The 6,000-nt window shown below is 49.4% G+C and overlaps 1 protein-coding gene across 4 annotated transcripts in view; it reads right to left on the reverse strand.

Annotated features, from left to right (window-relative positions):
- The window catches only part of APBA1 (amyloid beta precursor protein binding family A member 1), a 193,574-nt gene extending 187,886 nt beyond the window's left edge, over window positions 1-5,688 (reverse strand). For 3 of the 4 annotated variants that reach the window (XM_045065077.1, XM_045065076.1, XM_045065073.1), the window contains exon 1: window positions 5,466-5,688. The gene's annotated coding sequence lies outside the window, so the exon portion shown is untranslated. The remainder of the gene's footprint in view (window positions 1-5,465) is intronic. The other variant, XM_045065075.1, reaches the window with a different exon arrangement.
- Window positions 5,689-6,000: the final 312 nt, after the last annotated feature.

Raw genomic sequence — 6,000 nt, forward strand, 5'->3', positions numbered from 1 at the left:
GTTGTTAAGCTTCAACATATGTTGCAGGTATGAATAAATAAAATTGTTTTAATTCTACCATAAATCTGTATGGACCATGGAATGCAACTCATTCAATGTCCATGGTGTAAATAAGAAAGAAATCCCCATATTTCAGATCTTGGATACTCTACCTTGCTTACAAAAAAAAAATATTTATTCATGTATTCATGTGACAAATATTTATTGAGTCCTTATGATGAGTATGGTGTTGGTGAGGTGCTATATTTGATTTTTCTTTTGAAAAATCGACTTCACACTTCCTTGTAAAGCCATATCCTGCTGTTATAGATAGAGAAAGCTCATCTTTTTGAAAACAATTTTTCCCCCATTATTTTACTATACGCTTTATTGATTTAAGTCAGCAGTCCCTCAGAGAGAAAAGTCACGGGAAATACTTCAGGTGGAGGTCTTTATTCAGCTAATTTTAAAGGTAAACATTTTTCTCTTTTCATTGAGTTTAAGGGAAAGAGGAACCACTATATTTAACGACATTAAATGCGCTCTATTACAAAAATTATGTAAGTAGTTGTCAAGCTCTGCTTAAATAGGGTTTATTGGTTTCACTAGACGTTCAGGCCTTCGTAGCTAGGTGGTAACCTTTGTTCCCCCAACTGACTCACCGCTACCTTTCCACAAGGCGCACTCCAAGACTTCATTATTCTACTATGGTCTCAATCTGCCCACCTGTCCTTTGACTTTACTTAGAAGATGACGGTCCAACGATTCTCTTTCCACCTCAAAACCCCCAGGCTTCTGTCTCGAGAGTCCTTCTCCTGCCTTCCCCAGGATTCTCCCATCTTCTTGAGGATTCCATTCTGTCCGCTTAGACTCTCTCACACATTTTCAATCTCTCTTCCTCTCTGTGGATTCTTCTCTGGCGATAAAGTAGGCTCAAGTCTTCTTAAGCTAAAAACATCACTTTCTCTATAGTACGCCACTTCTTGGATGCATCAGATTCCTTCCTCCTTTGCCATCCAATTTATTTAAAAGGAAGTGTGTCTTTCCACACTTTCCATATGCATCACCCCTGACTCTTCTTTAAAACTTTTTTAGAAGGATTTTATTTATTTATTTGTCAGAGAGAGAGTGAGTGAGCACAAGCAGGGGCAGCAGGCAGAGGGAGAAACAGGCTCCTTACTGGGCAAGGAGGATCCCGATGTGGGGCTCGATCCAGGACCCTGGGATCATGACCTGCGGTGAAGGCAGATGCTTAACAGACTGAGTCACCCAGGCGCCCAGCCTCTGACTCTTTAACACCTGGCAGCCTGGCGGCCACCACTGTTTGCCTCAAAAATACTTTAGGAAAGCCAGGAATCCAATCCAGTGGCTTTTCCTTCGCTGTACCCTCAGCCTTTGGGATGTGCTGTATGATGAGATGTGGATGGTGGTGGCTCCCTCACCTTTCCCGCTTCCGTGGCACCATATGACTGGCACCATTCTGCTCCAGCTGCCCTTTGTTTAATATTGTTCTTACCCTCTTCTTTCTCTCTCCCCTCCAACATACAGACATGCCCCAAGGATCCTTACCCTTATCTTTTGCTTTGTTTCACTCCATTTTCTTCACTAGCCATTCCTGAGGCATCAAAATCACTCCTAAGTAGATGACTCACAATTCTCTTTGTAGCTCTGACTTCTCTCCAGAAAACCTACACCTGTATTCTAGTCCCTTCACTTGGATGAATCTGTCCTGTCCAGGACGAAACCTCTTTCCTTTCTCCTCTTCCTCATCCTCCTCTGAACCTCTCTCTGACAACGACCCAACCACTGTCTCAGCTGTGCCCAACAATGACTTCTGACTTTCCTGCTCAGCGTTCACATTCTTCCTCTCCACTCCTGCTGTCTCATTTCCTCTTACCCCTAATTTGAGGATAGACTCTAACTGGTCTCCTTACAACCAGTCTTTTCTCATTGCATTATGTCCAACACAATGCTACAGGGTTACTGCAGAGTTCTGATCCTGTCAACACTCTTCCTCAGAAACCTCCCATGGCTCCCTGGTGCTTACTGAATGAAATCCGTACCCAAGCTGTTCCATAACCTTGAACAACCTATCTTTCTCCCCTGACCTCTCATTACATCCCTTGGCATTCTGTGTGCCTCAGCCAAAGCACACCATTCTTTGGGCAAGCCCCCACCTTCCCATCACCAAGTCTCTGCTACTCATTCCTCTAGGATGCCTTCCGTTCCCAGCCAGCCCAAACACCACTTGTCTCAGTGTCAGCTCAAATGCTACCTCTTTCACGTAACATTCTCCAGCTCTTCCAGTGGAAGTCATTGTTACATCTTTTTTTTTTTTAATTTATTTATTTGACAGACAGAGATCACAAGTAGGCAGAGAGGCAGGCAGAGAGAAAGGGGGAAACAGGCTCCTTACTGAGCAGAGAGCCCGATGTGGGGCTCGATCCCAGGACCCTGGGACCATGACCTGAGCCAAAGGCAGAGGCTTTTACCCACTGAGCCACCCAGGCACCCAGTCATTGTTACATCTTATGAATATCCACAGCATTGAAGGAATATAGCTTTTTGGCAAGGTAGCCATTTCACACCATTTTTATAGTTAGTTACAGGTACGCCCTATCTCCCAGATTTCCATACCATGAACTTCCTCTGAGCAGGGTCTAAGTCTTCTTATTTTTCACATCTCTGGCCCTCTCAATCTCCCAAACTCATCCAAGGCACACGGAGACTGAGAGGTAGTACGCAGTTAAATATTTGTGAGTTAATGAGTTTAACCCAAAGGGTTAACTTTGGCTTCTAGTCCTTGAAATTCTCTCAATTTTAGCCACAATTACTTTTTCCTTGTAGGATATAAATCTCATCTCCCCATGGTACCATAGTTTATTCCTTTCAGCTGCACAGGCCAATTTTCAAATGTCTTTTACTTCCAAGTTTTCTGAAAAACGAACTTCTTTAAGAAACTCAATAATAGGGGGGGAAAAAAAAGCACTAATGGCCCTTTAAGTGAAGAAGATGCATCCACACAAAACAAAAGGTACAACTGTTTACCAGACTGAATTATAGAAGTTAAGCTGTACTATTAAATTTACGAGTCCAATCTTTGGAAAAGCCAGGCACTGTATTTTTTAAATCATCTCATTTACACTAGAAAGGAAATCACTAATTCCTGAGTCATCGACTATGTTGTTTATAATTATTCTTCTTCTAAACAGTGTATTTACCTTGTCAATTTCTAATACCCTTTAACTTTCCCATAAGACCTTTATATGTCTGGCTTTTGCTTGCAAGCATAAAGAAAATTTTAAAAAGAAAGAAAGAAACAGAACCTCTTTGAACGCCTTTTAAATTCCATAAGTACTTTTCCCAGAAAGACACTGGCAGAACTAATAGGGAGTAAAACTAAGGTTCAAAATCCATTTTTATAAATCTATCCTTAAATCTTGGAGGGGATCCAATAAAGTCACACTAACATTTTAGAAGGCTTGACTGAAGGACATGGGGAAATTTAATGTTTACAGTTTCAAGAGCACCTGCTCCATGTATCATCATTAATTAAGAGAAGATACATAGGAAGAAAAAAAAAACATACATGCACAGCACTAGTTTTATTATTTTCAATGTAACAGCAGTATCATTCAGGCTTTGGCAAAACAAAACCGAATTTTTTTAAAAAAGAAAAAGAGAACCCTCGGAGGCCAACGTGGTATATATTTACTTATATAGCCATGACTGCTACAGGCTTTTCAAAGAGGATTGGGGCCGCTAGTTTGGATTCTGACAGCAATGCAGCAGAATTTAAGGTGTTGTAGTTTAAATATGTTCTAAGCAGGCGAATCTTCTCACACAACATTTTAATAAAGAAGCACCAAGATATTAAGCGCAGAGATGCATGAATTCCTACAAATACCGCAGGAGAAATACAGGCACCGGGGAGTCAAACTGCAGTGGACACACACAGGAATATGCTATCTCCCTATCTCTACCCAGCCCCACACAAGCCTATCTTTATCGCGCAGAGACAATTAAACAGCCATAGACTCTGGATGCAATTCCGTGTCCTGGCTCCCACTGGGTGACTTACTGCCAGCCTGACATTTTTCAAATTCTCTGTTAGCAGACTACATTGGCTAGGAAAGCAGACTTTACCAAACCAGGACCCCATCACCAGGGGTCTTAGGAGATTTCGGGTCGTGAATGATATATGGACCACCTAGCCATTGTGAGAGCTGGAAGAGTGGGTGACACCAGCAGCAGAAATAAAGTATCCCTATTCCTTCGGAAAACGCCCTGCCTGTGTGACGCTGACCAACCGTACGAAACATTTCTCTGTACGATCTTTCTCTTCTCTTCAAATACTCCCCCTGACCCCTTCTCTCTATACACACCTCCAGAGCTCATTCTAGAACCAACATAAAGATCAACCATTCTTCAGCCCTAAGGTTTCCACTGTTGGAATGTGGACGGAGAAGGTCTAGTTGACATTCAAAGTTGTGGGGGACAGAGAGGCGAATGTGGCCATGAAAGACCCCCCATCTCCTTCAGGTCAGACAAGCGATAAACAATAGAAACTGCAGAGTCAGGGCATCCACGACCCTTACAGAACAGGGGCTGAGGAGAGAGGTCCCACAGGGTGGAGGCTGCCTTCAAATCCAGGGAGGCTAACAAGCCCAGAAGGGGTAACCATGATCCTATTTCCCTGCTATGCGCCCGAAGCCACATGCCCACTTCCACATCCCCGCGTCAAGAAGCCAGAGAAAGGGGAAGTGAGAATCCCATGCACACGGAAGAGCAGAACACAGACTGTACTCGGAGTTGCAGGGCCACAAGACCAGACACTGTCCCACAGACAGCGGGTGGCGGCGAGTCAGGGCACCCGCGCATCTCTGGGTTTGGAGCTCAGGGAGGAGAGCCGCGGAGGCAATCACACGAGTACCCACACATCCACACACTTACACACATGGGGTTTTACAAATCCGCACCTATCCCGCTGCCTCTCTCCGCGCACACACCAAGTGCATCCTGCCCACCTCGCCGCTGCCACCGCCGCGCTCTTGTCTCCGGGAGAGTCGGCCAAGGGATGAGCGAGCCTAGCGGGGATTCCTGGAAATGTCATTCTCCGACACCTTCAGTCCACCGCCCCCATCCCCTTGGCTGTACCTTTCACACACACACGCGCACACACACTCCTTGCATGACTGTCATCAGGCACGCCCGCTGCCCCCGAAGCCCCGCATCTCCGCGCGCACCGGACACCAGGCGTCCCTGCCTTCAGCGCCTCCTTCCCCCGCCCCGTTGGCTCGATGGCTAAAGGCATTGCCCCTGGATGTCGCCGGCTGTCCCCGTTCATCCGCACTATTGTTCCTCACAGCCCGGGTCGCGCCCGGGAGCACCGCCACCCCACCCCCCGCCCCCCGCCGGCAAGGACCGGGGCTCCGTCGGGGGCGGCAGCAGCGCCGGGCGCCCCCCTCCCTCTCTGGCTGTGGTACCTTGCCTGACAGCTGGGTCCGCGGGCCCGCGGGAGCAGGCGGCGCTAATGACAGCGCCGGGGCCAAGCCTGGGAATAAAGCTCCGCTCCGGCCGCTCCTACCTCCAGCGCCACCATCTTCTCCCGCCGCCGCCGCCGCCGCCGCCGCCGGGACCGCAGCCGCCCTCGCCCCGCTCCGGCTTGGGCTCGGCAGCCGCCGCTCGGGCCCCTCCGGTCCGCGGCCCCACCCCCTTCTGCCCGCCCGCCCGCCCGCCCCTCGTGACGCGCGCCGGGGCCGAGCCGGGCCGGCCTGCGCGGGAGGGCGCCCGGGGGAGCGCGCGCGCACACGCCGGCGCTAGTAGCGCCCCTGCCGCCCACGCCCACCCGCGCGCACGCGCGCCGCGCGAGCCCGAGCAGCGGGGCGGGGTCCCCCGGCGGTCGCCAGCCCCGGCGCGCCCGCCCCGGCGTGGGTGGACGTGCGCGGCGCGGGAGCCTCCCGCGGCCGGTCGCGCCCCGGCGGGGAGGGCGAGTCCCGGCGCGCGCGGGCGGGGCGCCCG

The sequence above is a fragment of the Mustela putorius genome, unplaced genomic scaffold (genome assembly GCF_011764305.1).
Source record: "Mustela putorius furo isolate JIRA1106 unplaced genomic scaffold, ASM1176430v1.1 tig00003854_pilon_pilon_pilon, whole genome shotgun sequence".
Classification (NCBI taxonomy): Eukaryota; Metazoa; Chordata; class Mammalia; order Carnivora; family Mustelidae; genus Mustela; species Mustela putorius.